Source organism: Antedon mediterranea, chromosome 4, assembly GCF_964355755.1.
Source record: "Antedon mediterranea chromosome 4, ecAntMedi1.1, whole genome shotgun sequence".
Taxonomy (NCBI): domain Eukaryota; kingdom Metazoa; phylum Echinodermata; class Crinoidea; order Comatulida; family Antedonidae; genus Antedon; species Antedon mediterranea.
In genome coordinates this window covers 5,829,646-5,847,463 of record NC_092673.1, presented here as the reverse complement: position 1 = coordinate 5,847,463, position 17,818 = coordinate 5,829,646, and the positions used below count along the sequence as shown (strand labels likewise).

Sequence of the window (17,818 nt, the reverse complement as noted above, 5' to 3'; positions counted from 1 at the left end):
CTAGTTGGCCGGAAATGACACTCACAGCACACTAGGGATCAGCAAAGCGGTCGTTGGGTGAAGTCCCCGATAATAAGGTACTTCTGGTACGGTAAACAGTAAATATTATCTCTTGTTAATCTGTTATTATCATTCAACGTTATTTTCATGCTGATTTTTTAATTTTATTTAAATTTGTTTTTTTGGAAGGTCAAATTGAATTGATCCACCGCCCAAAGACTAGGCAATGAAATTTAGCGCAGCCCGGGTTTCCCTTTTACTGTATTAACGTGTGCACACAACATCGCATGTCACTGTGTCGTGGCAGTCCACTGTATGATTTTACATTGAGCACACTTATGCTTCTGCTAAACGCATGTGTTAATTGTTCAAAATGCGTGTTTCGTTAAAAATCACTATGAAATGCAGGACCATCCTGCACAATGCGAGACAGTTGGTAACTATGTATTATATTAAATATTACCGTACAAACGAAAAAAAATTATTGAAACACCAACTAAATGTGAAGAAACTCTCAATTGTTTGTTTAAAACTAATAGCGCCCTCTAAGTTAATTTTTGTCTTGGGCATATTCAATAGTTATTAATTAATAATAAATATAAAATACTATTATTGTTTTAAGTTAAGTTTTTTTCGCCTTTTTAACACCCTCCTAATTTTCCCAATTACTTTATCTTAGGGTTTAACTAGAATAATGGAAGATTCCAAACTGAACCCCAATTTATTAATGTTTCTTGCACATTTTAATTCTGTCCATTTCTATAATTTCTTTAAATAGTTTATTTCAACCATTTAGACTTTTTCCATGTTTAATTCTTACGACATTTTCAAGAATAAATAAGCAATTTTAAAGGCCGGACCAGTTGGCCTAGCCAGACCTTTTTTGGCGACTGTTTCAACCGTTTCATTTGCGGAAATCTGCTCAGGATAGAAATGGATTATATTTTGCCAAAATACAGCATGGTAATTCTTTATTTTGGTCAATCAACGACCTGATTGATGTGACGTCATCTATCAATAACTGTGTTGTCAAAGCGTGCGCCCATCGAGTTCAACATGTCAATAAATATGAGTGTCGTAGTAGGCGTAGTCTGCTTCGGAACTTTTTTGGAAATAAATTGTTATTCAAAAATAAACAAACGTATGACTTGACTGATATTTTGTATAAGGAAAGTGTAAAGAACAGATACATAAATGACCTAGGCCTGTGTAGGCTATTGCTCTTAGGCCACTGACAGTCAGTTATACGTCTAGTTCAGGTCAGCAGTGCCTGTAACATGCATTAGACTTGAGGCCTACAAGCACCTACTTTCAACCACACCGCTCGCGAATTCTGCACACTGTGCAAATGGGACAAGTTGCGCGGTTTACTTAGTTCTTAGATCTTAGTTTTAAGATCATTTTAAATTCAGTTGTGTAACAGTATGAAATAGGAACAAACTTAGGTCACTCCCAAATCAACCAACAGATAAAAACTTATATTTCATCTTTCTTTTGCAATTCAAATGAACATTTATACAAGTGTTATATATATTTATTGTTTGGAGATTCAGATGATTTTGTAGATATATTTATATTTATGTAAGACCCATCAATATTCCCTTATAAACAATGTTAAATAGTAATTTCTTACCAAATTCTTCTAATATTTTAAGTGCATTTTGGTAATCCTGTTCATGGATTTTAATGTCAATCAGTTGTTGCTTTTTATCTTTTACTAATCTTTGTGCTAAATCTTTATGCAAAACTTGTTTGGAATACTTTTTCCATAGCTTCTCCAGTGCTTTGGTATCATGTGACACTACTTGCAACACTATACTTCCAGTTTCAACATTCTGAAATTGCAAATGCTGTGTTTCAAAATATGCAGCAAGACCTTCAATTGTTTCATAAATTTCGAGGATTTCTGTGTAACTCCACTTTTTCTGTTTTTCCATTAATCTGAAGATAAGATTCAGTGCGTATGGTTGCTCAATGTCATTGAGTGATGAAGATTTTCTTTTCTCAAGAGTTATTGTTAATTGCACACCTAAAAAATAATAAATAAATGTATAAGCATGATTGTCAATCTGTCTGCCTAAATGAATATTTTCATTCAATTCTACTCACAAGGATGAAACGTTATATCACACCCTTTGAACAAGATAAACCAATTGAAGCACTTTAACTCTGATAGAGAACAAAGCATGTAAACATACCTAATGCAACTTTAAATTTATATTGTATGAATTTTGGTTTTTTATTACATGAAATTCATTTTCCTCAAATTTCTTTAATGTAACATTTATTTTTCATTATTTATTACATGATGTTGAAGTGTAATAGCCATACAAGGAAGTTTTGCTTCCAAACTAACCATAAATCATAAATAAACCAAAGATATGTCTAATAATTATAATAGCTGCCATGCCAAACCCTTTGAACTCTATCTCATAAACCAGAAATAAGAATGGCATTTAAAAAAAAAAGATTTCTTGCAAGCGTAATAGGTGATCAGCTCACCTAATAATGTGTTTAAGCATTTCACTATTCTGACGTCAACAGAAAGAAACAAAGAGGGCAATGAGTGTTGAAAAAGTGCGAGGCAAGAGAGGAATGCGAGGTACGCCAAATATTTGTGCACGGCATCATTTTATCATTTCCAAAAGTGCGAGGCATATCTTAACGTTGTATTATGCTAAATTATAGGCCTAATAATAAATTATTTATAGGCCTAGCGTATCTAAATAGATTCGTGTATACACTCATCATGTTGTTTATTGTATGTAACGATTGTTTTTGTATTTCATTCAAGTCATATCGTGTCAAATTATTTGAGCTTTACTTTTACAAAAGTGCCCAAACTATTCATAAGTTGTCTGTGGTTATAGTTATTTTTTTTATCCGACCGACTGCATGCTTGATTGGCATTCGAACGTGTTGACTTTGCAAACAAAGCGAATTGATAAAATAATAATGATATTAAACATTTCTTCACATTTTTTTTACACAGGAAGACGTTTTTAATGAAAGTATTTAGACGAATGACAATAGGTCTAGGCCTAATACTTTAACAACAAAAACATTCATTGCTTATTATTAGGCTATTTTGGCTATTTTGTTGTTAAAGTATTAGTCAAGGTCATGCACGTGAAATTGTGAATAAATATTTAATATTATTTTATCAATTCGTTTGTTTGCGCTTTTTGCGTTCTATACTTTAGAGTTGACCGGTTAGTTTTTGCCCGAGTTGACGTGAGACTGAGTTGACTTTGAGGCCAAGTTGACTTGAGGCTGACTTGACTTTCGCTAAGACAGTTTAGGGCCGACTTGACATGCACCCTTTTTAAATGTGAAAAGTTAGTGATGCAGAGAAGTGTGAATGAAAGAGTGTAGGTTTCTGATTGGTGAAGAAGCGCAAAAGTAGTAATTGTATGTGCAAGTTTCTGATAGGTGGAGAATGGGAAATGAAGAAGTTGAATGTGGTATTTGCTGAGGGAGTGACTTTTTAGAAGGAAAGCAGGAGGTGTTACAGAAAGTTATGGAAAGCAAATTTAACAAGGTAGCTATGATATTGTTAAGTGGCGCTCTAACCTAAAAATTAAAGTAAAGTTTTGGGTGTAAAAGAAAACAAAATTGAGTGTAAATTTTAAAAATTTAAGGTTGAAAAAGTATTGTTTTGGGGATAGCAGTCATTATTTGAATATGTTTAACATATGAATTGTAATAACTGGAGAAAAGTGAACTTGTTGTGGTACCCGATATGTGGTATCTCCACATACTACAATACTTGGAATATTTGGTGATGCAGCATCTCATTTGTATCACATGTGTTGCCTGTATTATGTAAGGTTAAGTTATGGGTTAGTAATATGGTCTATTCCTGAATATTCCTATGATACTGGAGAAATCTAGATACAGTACCGAGAATGGGATGGTTCTGGTAGTATTACATTTCTGTTATTCTGAAAGTGAACCATGTACAGTAGGTCTATGTTTCTGTATTACATGTGGGATAATCATATTTTTTTAAATATTATTTTGAGTAATATAAGAAGAAGATAAATTATTACAAATATTAATTAAGTGCAGTAGACATTTGGATATTAGTGATACTTAAGAAACAGTTTTAGTGTGAGCTGTTTTAAAAGCAAATTATGTTGTATTGCAGATCATTATCATGGAACATTTTAACTGTATTTTATGTTTCTTTATTATATACCAGTGTTTTAAATCTTTTAATTATTAATTATTTTTGTTTTTATTTCACTATTGTTCTCTTTTACCATATCCGATGGAGCCGTTGTCGCAGTTGTGTAACATCAAAATGTATGATGTTTCAAAACCTTCCTCAAGACTCATTTCTAGTTTTTCTGATCTCAACAAAAGTAATAATGTAATGCTTAAATCTAAAAATTAAAAAAATATATAAGACTGCATATTGTTTTTTACTGAAAATATTCAGTTTTTCCATTTAAATCAAACTGTACCTCTATTGGTGCTTTTAAGTTCTTCAAAAGCTTCTTTGTATTCTTCAACATCAATGATGGTTTTCCAGTTTTTCACAAATTCCTTTTGGTTGACTGGTTCTAAGATGTCTGCTAATTCATGTATTAGCTTGTCATCCACGTGCATGATCATTAATTCTCTTAAAGCTTCTTGATTATTTGTACGCAGACGGAAAAACAGTGATGCCTTTGGATCATTAATTCCAAATCCAACGTATTCAACAGATGGCGATAAACTTTGGGTCAATTTATTCTGTTTCTCAACAGATTCTACACATTCATTAAGCAAGCTGAGATTAGTCTTAGAATTGACTTGGATAGCAAGTTTTGCACCTTTTGAAAAAGAAAATGAAACATGATTTTAAACATAATTTAACATAATATTGTCTTCCTTCTTCCGAGAGTAACCAAAAAGCAATTTTTACATACCTTTATTTAGCAGAATGTTCTGTGCACGTTGTCCAAGATACTTTGCAAACTTCATCTTTTTGACTGGTTCATCTGCTAACTCTTCAGTGATTTCCAGATGAAGTACTGTGTCCCAAATATTTGTGAAATGGAACATTTTTAGATTATAGCCAGAAATCACATTATTTGATGCCTTTTGGTCAATTTGTCTCAATGATTTAAAAAGTTGTTTGCGGTATGGAGTCAACTTTTCACTATTTGTACTTTGGACATTGTCTTTAATATACTGACTGACAAGATTTATAGCCTTTTCTGATTCTGACAGTTCAGCAATCTCTAGCAGAACTTTAACATTAGTAGGAGAAATGAAACCTTTAAATTCTAATGCATTAAGTAAATCGTGTGCTTTGTTGTCTGATTGTGTGATATCCGCTAAATCTAAAAGATCAAACAAGCACAATCTCAACCACTGGTATCTTTCTCCTTGATACTGTTTACTGAGATTTTTTTTCAAATCCACATACTTTTCATGTTTAGTTTCAATGCCTGCCATTTTAATAACGTTGTACGTATCTGTCTGCAAACACAAAATAAAAGATATTAAAATTACATGTTACACAATGCGCTTCAAAAGTAACAGTGGGTATGTACGCATTACAGATATGCAATCTATATTATAAGTGAGAGAGTTTGTCTGTTTGTTCGTTATACAAATTTTTGTTACTGCACGTAACCTTACATATCAAAATGACCGCAATTGTACCGGGAATGTTCTAAACTATATTTCAACATCATCCGCCATCTAGGATCCAAGTTAGGGGCCAAAATGTGGTCAAAATAGCCCACTTTTTCCCACTTTCGATGTTTGTTCTTTATACAAATTTCTGTTTCTGCACGTAACCATACATATGGGGTATATATCAAAATGATCGCAATTGTACCGGGAAGGTTTTAAACTACATTTCAAAAAGTCTGGGGATTTAGTTGGAGAGGGTGGTTGGGAGATAGGGTGCCACCTGAACTTCCGCCGTCTGAGCTTTTTCCACCCGGCCTTTTGCATTATTATGCCTTTTGCCACCTGGATTTGCCTCCTGGCATATTTGCCACCTGGCCTGTCGCCACCGGCCTTTTGACATCCACAAATTGAATTAACATTTGCTCTTTTTATTTAATAATTGGTTTTTTTTTTCAGAAGAGAAATAATTTCAGTTAATGAATTGCTTTTCTATGATTTAGACTGAAATGTTTATTAAGTTATTGACATTTGAAAACTGTAATTCTGTAATGAATATGGTTATGAAATTAAAGGCTGGCTTCCATGGTAGCTATAACTCCATCAATCGCTTCCTTCCATGAAATTTATTTTCCATATATTAAACATATTTAAATTAGATTAGTTAAATCCTTGCCTTGAAAATGTTTTTTTTTATTATTTATAAAAAGATGAAATAAATTAAATGTTTTATAACTTCAAATGTACCTCATTCTAATGTTTGATTAATACTGAGAATAACATTTTTTAAAGTAAAAGTGGTAATATAACATGACAAAGGCAGTGGTTTTTGGTGATGTGGCATTCCTTCTTTAGGAATAAAGTTAATAGAGCAATTGCATCTGATAAAAAAGAATATTATCATACCAGAGTTGAAAGACTGTAACAATCTAATCCTGCGAACTGGTATTGGGAGATTTGAATTATGACAATGAACAACACATCAACAAGATTAATCATCCCTCCACCAGATATTAACCTGGAAATTGTTGAAGATGTAGCCAATAATATCAATAACCAAATTTGTTTCAACTACAGTAGATCCTCCACCCGTTCCAGAAATCTTTCCATGGACTTTTTAGTTAAAACAATTAATAGTAAAAAGGCTGGAGGGCCTAGAAATGTTAGGTGTTATATTGTTAAATAGTTGATGATAATCAATTTGGTAATTGTAAAGGGTTTTCTATCTCATGAAATTGCTGAACAGCCTTTTTATCTGCATGCAGAGAATCATTAAAGTATCTCTAGAGTTGTAATACCGTGTAGATCATAACATTGTAATCCCCAAGGTGATAAATATGGATGCTAGACCATCTATTATCCCTTGGATTTGTAGTTTCCTGTCCAATCGAAGCCAAAGTGTTACCAAAATACCCTATCATGTTTACAACTCTTGGAAGGAGTACCTCAAGGTACACTATTTGGACCAGCCACATTCATGTCAATGATGCTGCATTAGATGTGGATAAAAACAAATTAGCCCCTAAATATGTATGATTTTTAGGATAAAAATCAGGGGCGGACCCAGGCAACACCCAATTAATTTCATACGAAATGTTGTTGTATACAATATCGTCATAGTCCAGTCTGGAAGAGAATATTTGTAAATTGGCAGAATGCACCGTAATATTTAACCACTGTCACATTGTGCGGTCGACATATTTTTTTGTAAATAGGTTTCTGAGCATGTGCAGAATGAATTTCTGACTGACTAGTTGCTTGTGGTGCGCGCATCATGAGATCAGGGAGATATGTATCTCAGTCATTAGAGGTACGAAAGAAGGCCGATACACACTGTGTTCGGGAAAAACCTTCACATTGAAGCAAAAAATGTTATCCTATTTTTAGTCGCCTGTGTTTTGGCTACGATCGTATTGTTGTTTGCTTTTTTTTTATTTTCCGCCAACAGTTATTTTTATTTTAATATCATTTTGAGGATCTATACTAGAAGAATAAATTCATGTATCAAACTAAAATAATATAATTAACAAGTAAACAGATAAAGTAATTAAGACATTAAATCAATAAAAAATAAAAACAAGCAAAGATTTTGGTATCTTAAGGTTGTCATTACAGTAAGTCCATTCCACAATCGTGGTCCAGCGACAGTAATGAAGAATTCTGAAGTTTTTAATTTAAACAAGGGTATTTGTAATTGATACAGTTTATGGGATTTTGTCAGCTAAATAATTTTGACATGGTCACTGGTAAATTGTTATTGTGGAATTTGAAAATAAAAGATACAGTTTGTAATTCATTAAAATCGTATATATTGAGAATATTGAGTTGCTTAAAGATTGGTTCAGAAGGTGCGCAATAATGAGAAAAAGTAATAAATCGGGAGGCACGTTTAATTAATTTGTTTAATTTGTTAATTGTTTATAATCTGCTGCCCAAATTAAATTACAATACAAAAGATGTGGTTGAATTAGTGTATTGTATAACATTTTTTATGGGAATATTTGTCTTAATTTACTTATGATACCAATCACTCTTGCTATTTCTTTTTATACATAATTTTGGTGACTGATCCACTTTAAATGTTCATTTATATAAACACCAAGACAAATCGCATGCTCTGGATAGATCATTTACAAATATTAAAAATAAGAGGGAAAATAAGAGTATACAAACATACACACAAATATGTCACATAATTAAAACATTGAACCTCTATAAAGGAGGGGGGTGCGGTCATAACGTATAGTTAGAGAGTTGCAGGGCATTTTATCATTGTTGAAATTGGTAATAAGTATTGCTGGTGCCAACAAAATTAACGACCTTCACAACCAAAATATTTCTTTGTAAACAAATTAATTTTAAATAGAACGCTACGAAAATAATCCTCTGCTTCATCACTGCATGGATACCTAATAACCAGACGCTTACTGTCAATAAATTTTCATACCACGCAATCCATTTTCAACAATATAATAGTATACAAATAATGGCATGAGGTGAATGATGAAAGGTTATATATAACCTTTCATCATTCACCAAATGCCATTATTTGTACCATTACACGAATATAAAACATTATTTTTTTATATCATTTAAATAGATTCCTGTCATTTGAATCAAATAAAAGGTAGGCCTAGCCAAGGCCTACATTTGATTCACATTGATTAAAACAGTAACATTTGGTTTTTAATAATTATATTAAATATTATTATTTATATGGATTTTATAAACTTTATGTCAACCCATACCCAAGTTCCGAGTCAACTCGTACCCACTTTGGCTAACCCATACCCAAACCAACCTGTACCCATGCAAACTTGTACCTAATTATTTGGCTTACTCGTTCCCATTTTTTGGCCTACTCGTTCCCATTGGCTTACTTACTTACCGATTTGATGGCACAAAACTAGAGGTTGTTTTTGCCATGTGAATACTTTTATACTTAAATTGGTTTTTTTTTATTTTACAGGTCTCGGAGAAATGTGTGCCAATAAAATTGACCATTGATTGTAATATTTGCATATTTATTTGTTAACATTCATTCAAATGTAATATATTTTGATAGAGAAAACGTACATTTGTGTCTTTTATTTACGTAAGAGAACATTTAAGAGAAAAATTCATTTTAGTATAGTATATATCACAATTCAATTAAGCCCAGGTAAAGTACCAACAACGTATCATTTTTATACTTCACCTAATTATCTTCCCTGATTACATATATTTGATCAAGTAAGGGCCTGTTCAGACCTACGGAGTTATGCTTTCGTATTGTACGCGGCGTACAAATCCTTAGGTCTGAACCAGGAAAAGATTAGTGGAAGCCACCTCGTACGACACTGATATTTCGTACGCTACGAAACCTCAAGGTATGAGTTTAGTGGACGTCGCTTACAATACGAAAGTCACGCATCGATGAATATGACCTAGGTTAGATATCTAGCCAATCAAATTACAATATTCGCCACATCACATCGTGACATGTGCTCCTCATCGTATAGCCAAGCTGATCCATTTGTTGTGATCGGTGAACGTGCGAAAAAATCGTACCTTTTGTTGTTACACTATACAGTATTATTATTATTATATTAATTAATTTAAAATGTCATCAAAGCGTGCGCATTGGCGAGAAACCGAAGTAAAATACCTTATTTCATTGTGGGGAAGCCCTGAGTTCAGAGATCGGTTGGAAGTGAAAAACTGGCGTAAAAGCACCGGCAACAAGATGTCTGTCTGTGTTCAACGACATGGCGGACACGTTAGCAGACGGGCCATCCTCATAAAGAAGGATTTAAAATTCAAACAAAATTGAAGGGGTCGTCGAAAAACCGAGTAAATAAATCTGGAGCCGGTGCAAGTACGGGATTTGAAAATTTTTTTCTGCCATAAATGATATTTATAATATATATTGATATTATAAACCCAAACCCCAAAACGATCGGCTGGTTGGTATGCCTGACAACAAACAAGTGTTCGGTCTAGGCCTGTAACTCCCAACCAACCACTACTACTTTTAATAACAACAAAGGTAGGTCTATGCGTGCGTTAGAGTTTGGTTAATCGCCAGCGAGTGACATCATATCCGTTTGTAACGCTACTTCGTTGCAATGAATCTGAACACTTTGCTCTTACGACGCTCATTAAAATATGACCTTGGCTGTGATACAAAAGCATAACTCCGTAGGTCTGAACATACCCTAAATATTAATTCAATTTAGATTCAATAAAAACGTTATGTACATTTTATTGTTTGAATTAAACTCCCTGCAGGAGGGCTATGGGATCGAATTACTTGTAGATTTCGTGCTACGTGTTTTTTGATGACCGGGATTCCCCTTTTATATATATATATATAAAGGGTGTCAATTAGACGACGTAATAATGATGTATGATCGTTTTCCATATATTTTTTTATTAAATAAATCAGTGAAATGATCATATACACTATACACGTTTGTTTAAGGCAATTAAACATTTTGGCAGATTTTTCCTCTACTAGGTTGTACCCACAGATGGTTCTCGAATACACAGTAATTTCAGCGTAACAAAACTGGCGATTTCAAATGTACGTACCGCAGGACTATATAATACATTGTCGTTTACAAAAACGAATAAATAGACACGATGATTTATGTAGTCAACTAAAATTAGCACCCTGGGAATTACTTCCGAAGGAGAAACTAATCACAAAATGAGTCCAAATTTTTGATTTGGACTCATTTAAAAGAAACCCAATTTGTGTTTTGTATGTAACATTAAGGTTGAGGGATGGGAAAGCGGATAGGTAAAGAGGAAAATTTTTTAAATATATTCTTTATCCACTCAGTAACGAAATATTTTGTTCATGTTTTATAGGGCTATAAATAATATACCTCTAAATACAGTAAAACATTTGTGATTTAATACTTTGTTAAAACTGTCACTGTCATAATCGATTGAAATATTAAAGTAGATGTCACGATACACCACTATGACGTATATATTTTTGGTAATTATTAATTAATACAAACGTTGAGAAAGAACTGTCAGTATAAAGTTTATTTGTATATAATAATGTGTTTATATATCTAACAGTAGAGCCTATCCACAATCTCAGTAATAAAGTTTATTTGTATATATTTTTATATTACATCTAACAGTAAGAAATGTTCGATTCAAATGAGGACCAACAATAGTTAATAGGTATTTACAGTATTGTCAAAGTATTGCAAGTTTATTTTCAAAGGTACCATATATTTACCTACCGCATGTGTTAAACCAAGGGCTCATAAATTTACCTACTTGTGTTAAACCAAACTCTGGCAGACTGAGAGATTGGGATGTTCCATTCATCGCAAATCAATACATTTGTATAATCGTATATTAAATCTAACAAAATAGTATTTTTTTTCAAAAATCGGCCTGTCTTCAACATTATGATGCTGTACTCTAGCTGTTCAACCGGTTTTCAGCTATTAAAAACAATTGTCGTAGGAGGAGATAGGAAAATGCGAAGCCTCCTCGCATTTTTGTGGCGGGTATTTTTCAAGATGGAGACAGTGTATACCACGATCGGAAAACACCCCTATTTGGGGCAAATTGTGGAACCTAAATTTGTTTTAATCGTCAATAACTAATTATCTAACTTAATTTAATTAGTAAACAGGGTTACATCAGGTGGTTAAAATCAGTACCGAAAGTACGAACCAACTTTATATACCATCGAGTAAACATTCTAAAAGTAAGGCGCGATTTACCGAATTTTGCCCTTACGTAAATTTATATATAGATAACAGCTACATTTTTTTCCGGGATTTCCCTTTTATAAAAAAAAATCATGCATTTATTTATAGGGTGTCAAATAGACAATGCAGTCATGACGTAAGATCATTTTCCATATATTTTTTTATTAAAAATAAGTCAGTGAAATGATGATACACAATTTGTTTAGGCGATAAACATTTTGGCAGATGTTTCATAACAGCTACCTGTTTTTGCCCTTTTATAAAAAAAAAACATGCATTTATTAGTATAATATAATTTTAATTGAATAGTGAGGGATTAGTTACAGTGTTGAACTTGAATAATCATTGGTAAGCCTAACTTTGCCGTCACTTTTTTGAATGTACTAAAAATCCAATATGAATTTCAATCAATCAATCAATTTTCAATCAAAAATTATAACCGTTTTAAACCACTTGTTAAGATTCATTTAAGTGAATTTTTGTGGGTGGTTTAGGATGGTTGTAGTTAAAAATGGTATAAAAAAGTTATAATTAACAATAGATAAATAGAAATCTTTCTTTATTCTGGATATTCATTCAATATTTGTACATTGTTCTTCCTTGAAGTCCAGTTAACACTTACAAATTACAAATATAAACAATAAAAATAGAAAATTATGAAAACGTTTTTAAAGACTACAATATCACAAGAAGCAAGAAAAAAAAACCAGTTAGATCAAATTATTAAACAATTGCAAAGTTAATGAATTTATAGAGCTGCGAATATCTGGTGAAAGATTATTCCAGAGTTTGAAATGTTCTTTTACCAGAATCATTATGCCATTTTGGTAAGACTAAAGTGTTTTTCGATTTGCTTCTTGTATTTAAATTATGATAATTATCAATAAAATCATAAAAATCAATTAGGTAATCGGGAATAGTACCTGTTAAACATTTAAAGGTCGTTATAAGAATATTATGGTCCCATCATTGATTTATATGTTTCCAATTAAGTGATGTCATGAGATCATTAACAGGTGTTCTAATATCAGCATATAAGATAATTCTGGCAAGTCTATTTAACAATATTTGGAAAAGGTGCGCTGATGAACAGTTGGACCAAACGGGACTACAATAATCAAAAAATGATAAAATATTTGCTAAGACTAGATAGAGCTTAAGAGAAAAATTTGGAATGAAACTTCTTAATCTACGTATAACACCAATACGTTGGGAAATCTTTGAGCAAAAATTCTCAATCTGTTTTCCCCACGTAAAAAATGTATCAAACGTGATTCTTAAATACTTAAAACTATCGACCCTATCTACAATGTTATCATTAATTAAACAAGAAATATTACAAAAGTTTGGAAAATTATGTTTGGAACTAAATAGCATGAATTTGTTCTTCTTAACGTTAATTGTTAGTTTGTTTGTTTTAAACCATTTTGATATATTAGCAACATTTTTATCAATAATAGATTGTAATTCGATGGGATCAGAGGCAGAACAAAGGACATTAGTGTCATCAGCAAACATTGCACATTTTGAATTAGGAGTTATAATTTCTGGTAAGGAATTTACATAAATAATAATTAGAAGTGGCCCAAGGATGGATCCTTGAGGCACACCAATAGTAACATCTTTAGGTTCAGATAATTTTGAGTAAATTTTAACAATCTGTGACCTTCCAGAAAGGTATGTTGAGAACCAGTTCAGTGTAGTACCTCTGATCCCATATTGTTCAAGTTTATATTAATAGAAGTTTATGGTCAACTGTGTCGAAAGCCTTTTTTAAATCAAGAAAAATGGCAGCAGTGACTTTGCCATTGTTAAGATTATTAAGCACGTATTCAGAAACATCAATAAGTGCAGTATTAGTAGAGTGAACATTTCTAAATCCTGATTGGCATTGAGTCATAATATTGTTATATGTTAGATATTCATAAAGTTGATCGTAAACAAAATCGTTCAATGATTTTTGATAATATAGGTAGGACAGAAATTAGATCTGTCCCCATCTTTCCAGGCTGATGGAAATGTCGCTGCGGTTAATGATGAATTTATAATGTGAGTAAGTGAGTGGCAGATAATAGGAGAGGCAAGTTTAAGTAACTTTAAATCAAGATTATCAATACCAGAAGCTTTGTTGTTTTGAAAAGCGTTTATATGATCAAAAACTACTTCTGGTGCAATCAAATCAAAAGAAAATTTACTATTAAAAGAAGTGTCATTAGTATTGTTAGAATCACTGACAATGAGAACATGCTTTGAAGTTTTAGTGTAAGTTTAGTTAAAGTTGTTTTAAAATTATGTCTAAATGTGTCGTAGCGGCCCCTCGGAAGAGCAGTTTTTATTTTATTACTGAGAGAGGGCTACCCTACTGAAAGAAAACAAAATAAATAAATAAATCAAATTTTATTTTGGAGTGTGATTTAAGCAACACTATTTTACAGTTTATAGTGGATAAATGAAAATGAATTTTGGAAATTGTGGTTTTACTTTTTGACTTTAGAATAATATTGACTACAATCCTCGGTTTGCTAGCACACTATAGAGTGATATTTCCGGCGAACTAGAGATTCCATTTATCATGAATTTTATGTGCGAGAGTACCATTTGCAGCCAATTAGGGGTTTAACAATTCGATTTGCCACAGGGCATTGTCTACATCCCTGGACTCTTTGGGCAACCCTCTTAAAGAACCATTCCCTAAAATTTCTGACGTTTTGTAGGCCTAGCTGGTAAACATCGGTAACGTACGAACATCGTACGTGAGCTATAGGCCTAGTTGTATAGTTGCTGCATTAATTATTTTTCTGTTTTTGACAGACTCCGTTGATACAAATTGGGGGAACCCAGTATTTTTGCTGGTAAAGTTAGGAGTCTTCTATTTGTTTTGGCATCGCGATCGATCGAAAAGTGTGTGAATTACATAAATAAAAACAAAAATATCAATTCATGCGCAATTATTAGAATCACCTTATTTTTCACATTTTTAACCATTTAAAGACGAAAAAAGTTATCTCAATAGGACCATATAGTATTAATTTTTACATTAATGTAGTTTGTGACCTTAAATTAGATCTAAAATCGTAGGGAATGGGTCTTTAAAATAGTCCTGGAAAATACAACACCAACAAAAACTCAACCCTACAAAGAGATTTGGATTGCCTTGATAAATGGGTAAATAAGGCACGATCGAAATAATTATTCCAGACCACAGAGACGCATCTAGATGCGTCTTCTATTGTTCTGAAACCCGTCTGCAAGGTACTACACCGTTTGAACGTTCGATATTCATGTTAAAAGAAACTCCTCCCCTTTAGCACTATTGTTATTTGAAAATACGAGGCCAGTGGGGTTCGTGTGGACCAGACTTGTTTTTTAAAAACACAAACATACAAAAAAGAACTTGTTAAAAATAAAAGAATAATTTCTCCAATTACATTGACACCCGAAAGTTGTTAAATTGAAAGTACGTACGTACATACAAAAAATGAATAAATTAGCATCGGGCACGTCGCAAAGTATAATTAAAAACAAGTTTGAAGATAAGCCTCTTTAGTTTTATTAGAAGATACTACCTGTAAGTTCACCTGTACTATAAATAGAAATTCAGCAAGCACGTTCGCTACTCCGCCGTGATCTGTTTTGATCTTTTGCCAAGTTTGCTACACGGCGGTAAACAACAAAGGTGTCGGTAGCCGTTTGTTTGTAAGTAAATGTAGTTGTCAATGAATGTTCATTTCCACTACATTCTGAGACATATATATAAATTGACAGACTGCAGCGTACAATTAGCCTGCAGTCAACAATACCGTGCACAGATATATATGTAGATAATTATGTTTCTGAACATGCTCAGAATGAATTTCTGACTGTTTGGATTGCTTGTGCATTATGAGAAGGTATATCTTCATTTCCCATGTCCGTAAAATTGGGCCAAAATTCCGTAATAATTACGGACGTTCCTAACTTTGAAATAACAGTGTTAAAATTGCTTCTTTCTGCAAATTTCGATATTTTCTTTTCTGGAGTGTAGTTTAATGAAAATTGTGGTTTTACTGACTTCTTTAGAATTTATTTCAAAATAATTTTTATCTAAATTGTTTTTATCCTATAACCGGCGGAAAAAATATGCGTTATACAATCGGTATTGCTGTTTTCTACTGTAGCCCGATATAGAGTGTAATCTCCGGCAGTGATCTAGAGGTTCACCATGGGTGCTTGTGCCGCAAATGCTCGGTACCGACAGCCCTGGATTCTTGGGCAACCCCATTAAAATGGTCCTGTGACCGCCCCTGGCTGCCTGTATGGTTTCTTTGTTTGAATATATATACCTTCAATAATTTAAAGCCTAAACATCAATAAAGCTTTTAGTGTGACAATTATTCCTGAAAAAAACTTCTCAGCCATAAAATTACACAAACCTTCTTTTTTGAAGTGTTAATTGAATAGTAATAACTTTTTCACGCAAACATGTTAAATGGACAGTAATATAAATTTATCTTAGGCCTCCTCAAAATCAGTGTTATAATTTGAATTTTCATAAAGAAACTGAAGTGCTGGTAGTTTGTATTACGGTACTGTACTTTCTCATTTATTAATTAGGTAATCTTAAAAATTTGCTATTGTACAAAATCGTCTTTATCCTCGTTTTAGTTCATTCTGTACAGATTTTTGTGTTGACTGATTATCTAAAAAAATCTCAATTTTCAAATTTTGGCTGAGAGGCTCAAAATCAATTTCTAATCAAATCATCAGTCACCCACACATTTTTGTGCAAGTATGTTTTTACAGTTGATTTTGTTCTTCATAGCCTACGTGATAAATTGCTTTCATTTCCATGAACTCTAAATGTCAAATAACGACACAGTGCACATGAAACTGGAATAATCGCCCGTTCTCCAATGTCATGACATATAGGTTTACTATATCTTATACACTTCAGTTGAAACAATTTTAATTCAAACTCAACTAACTGACACCTTTATTTTTCTTTTTTGTTCAAATTCGTTTTCAAATAATTTAAGCTGTGTTACCTTCTTTCTTTTATTTACAGACACCGATTTCAAAATGTATAAATTTGTAATTAAAATTACAGTTCGATTCATTTGGAGGCCTATTTTATATAATATTAAAGCTATTCAAACTTAGTGTTTATTGAATAAGTTTCATTGATAAGACATATATAATGGATTTTTTTTATGGCAAATTGTTTATATTTATAAAAAAAAGTCATTAAATTTTATTTAAAATAAAAATAAATAAAATATGCGAAGCCTCCTCGCATTTTTGTGGCGGGTATTTTTCAAGATGGAGACAGTGTATACCACGATCGGAAAACACCCCTATTTGGGGCAAATTGTGGAACCTAAATTTGTTTTAATCGTCAATAACTAATTATCTAACTTAATTTAATTAGTAAACAGGGTTACATCAGGTGGTTAAAATCAGTACCGAAAGTACGAACCAACTTTATATACCATCGAGTAAACATTCTAAAAGTAAGGCGCGATTTACCGAATTTTGCCCTTACGTAAATTTATATATAGATAACAGCTACATTTTTTTCCGGGATTTCCCTTTTATAAAAAAAAAATCATGCATTTATTTATAGGGTGTCAAATAGACAATGCAGTCATGACGTAAGATCATTTTCCATATATTTTTTTATTAAAAATAAGTCATTATTAATGTAGTTTGTGACCTTAAATTAGATCTAAAATCGTAGGGAATGGGTCTTTAAAATAGTCCTGGAAAATACAACACCAACAAAAACTCAACCCTACAAAGAGATTTGGATTGCCTTGATAAATGGGTAAATAAGGCACGATCGAAATAATTATTCCAGACCACAGAGACGCATCTAGATGCGTCTTCTATTGTTCTGAAACCCGTCTGCAAGGTACTACACCGTTTGAACGTTCGATATTCATGTTAAAAGAAACTCCTCCCCTTTAGCACTATTGTTATTTGAAAAT

At 32.4% G+C, this 17,818-nt stretch overlaps 1 long non-coding RNA gene across 2 annotated transcripts in view; it reads left to right on the top strand.

Moving 5' to 3' along the window:
- Positions 1-1,901, top strand: part of LOC140046493 (uncharacterized) — a 40,840-nt gene extending 38,939 nt beyond the window's left edge. For both annotated transcript variants that reach the window (XR_011844798.1, XR_011844797.1), the window contains exon 4: positions 1,773-1,901. This is a non-coding gene — a long non-coding RNA (uncharacterized lncRNA). The remainder of the gene's footprint in view (positions 1-1,772) is intronic.
- The last annotated feature ends 15,917 nt before the right edge of the window (positions 1,902-17,818 follow it).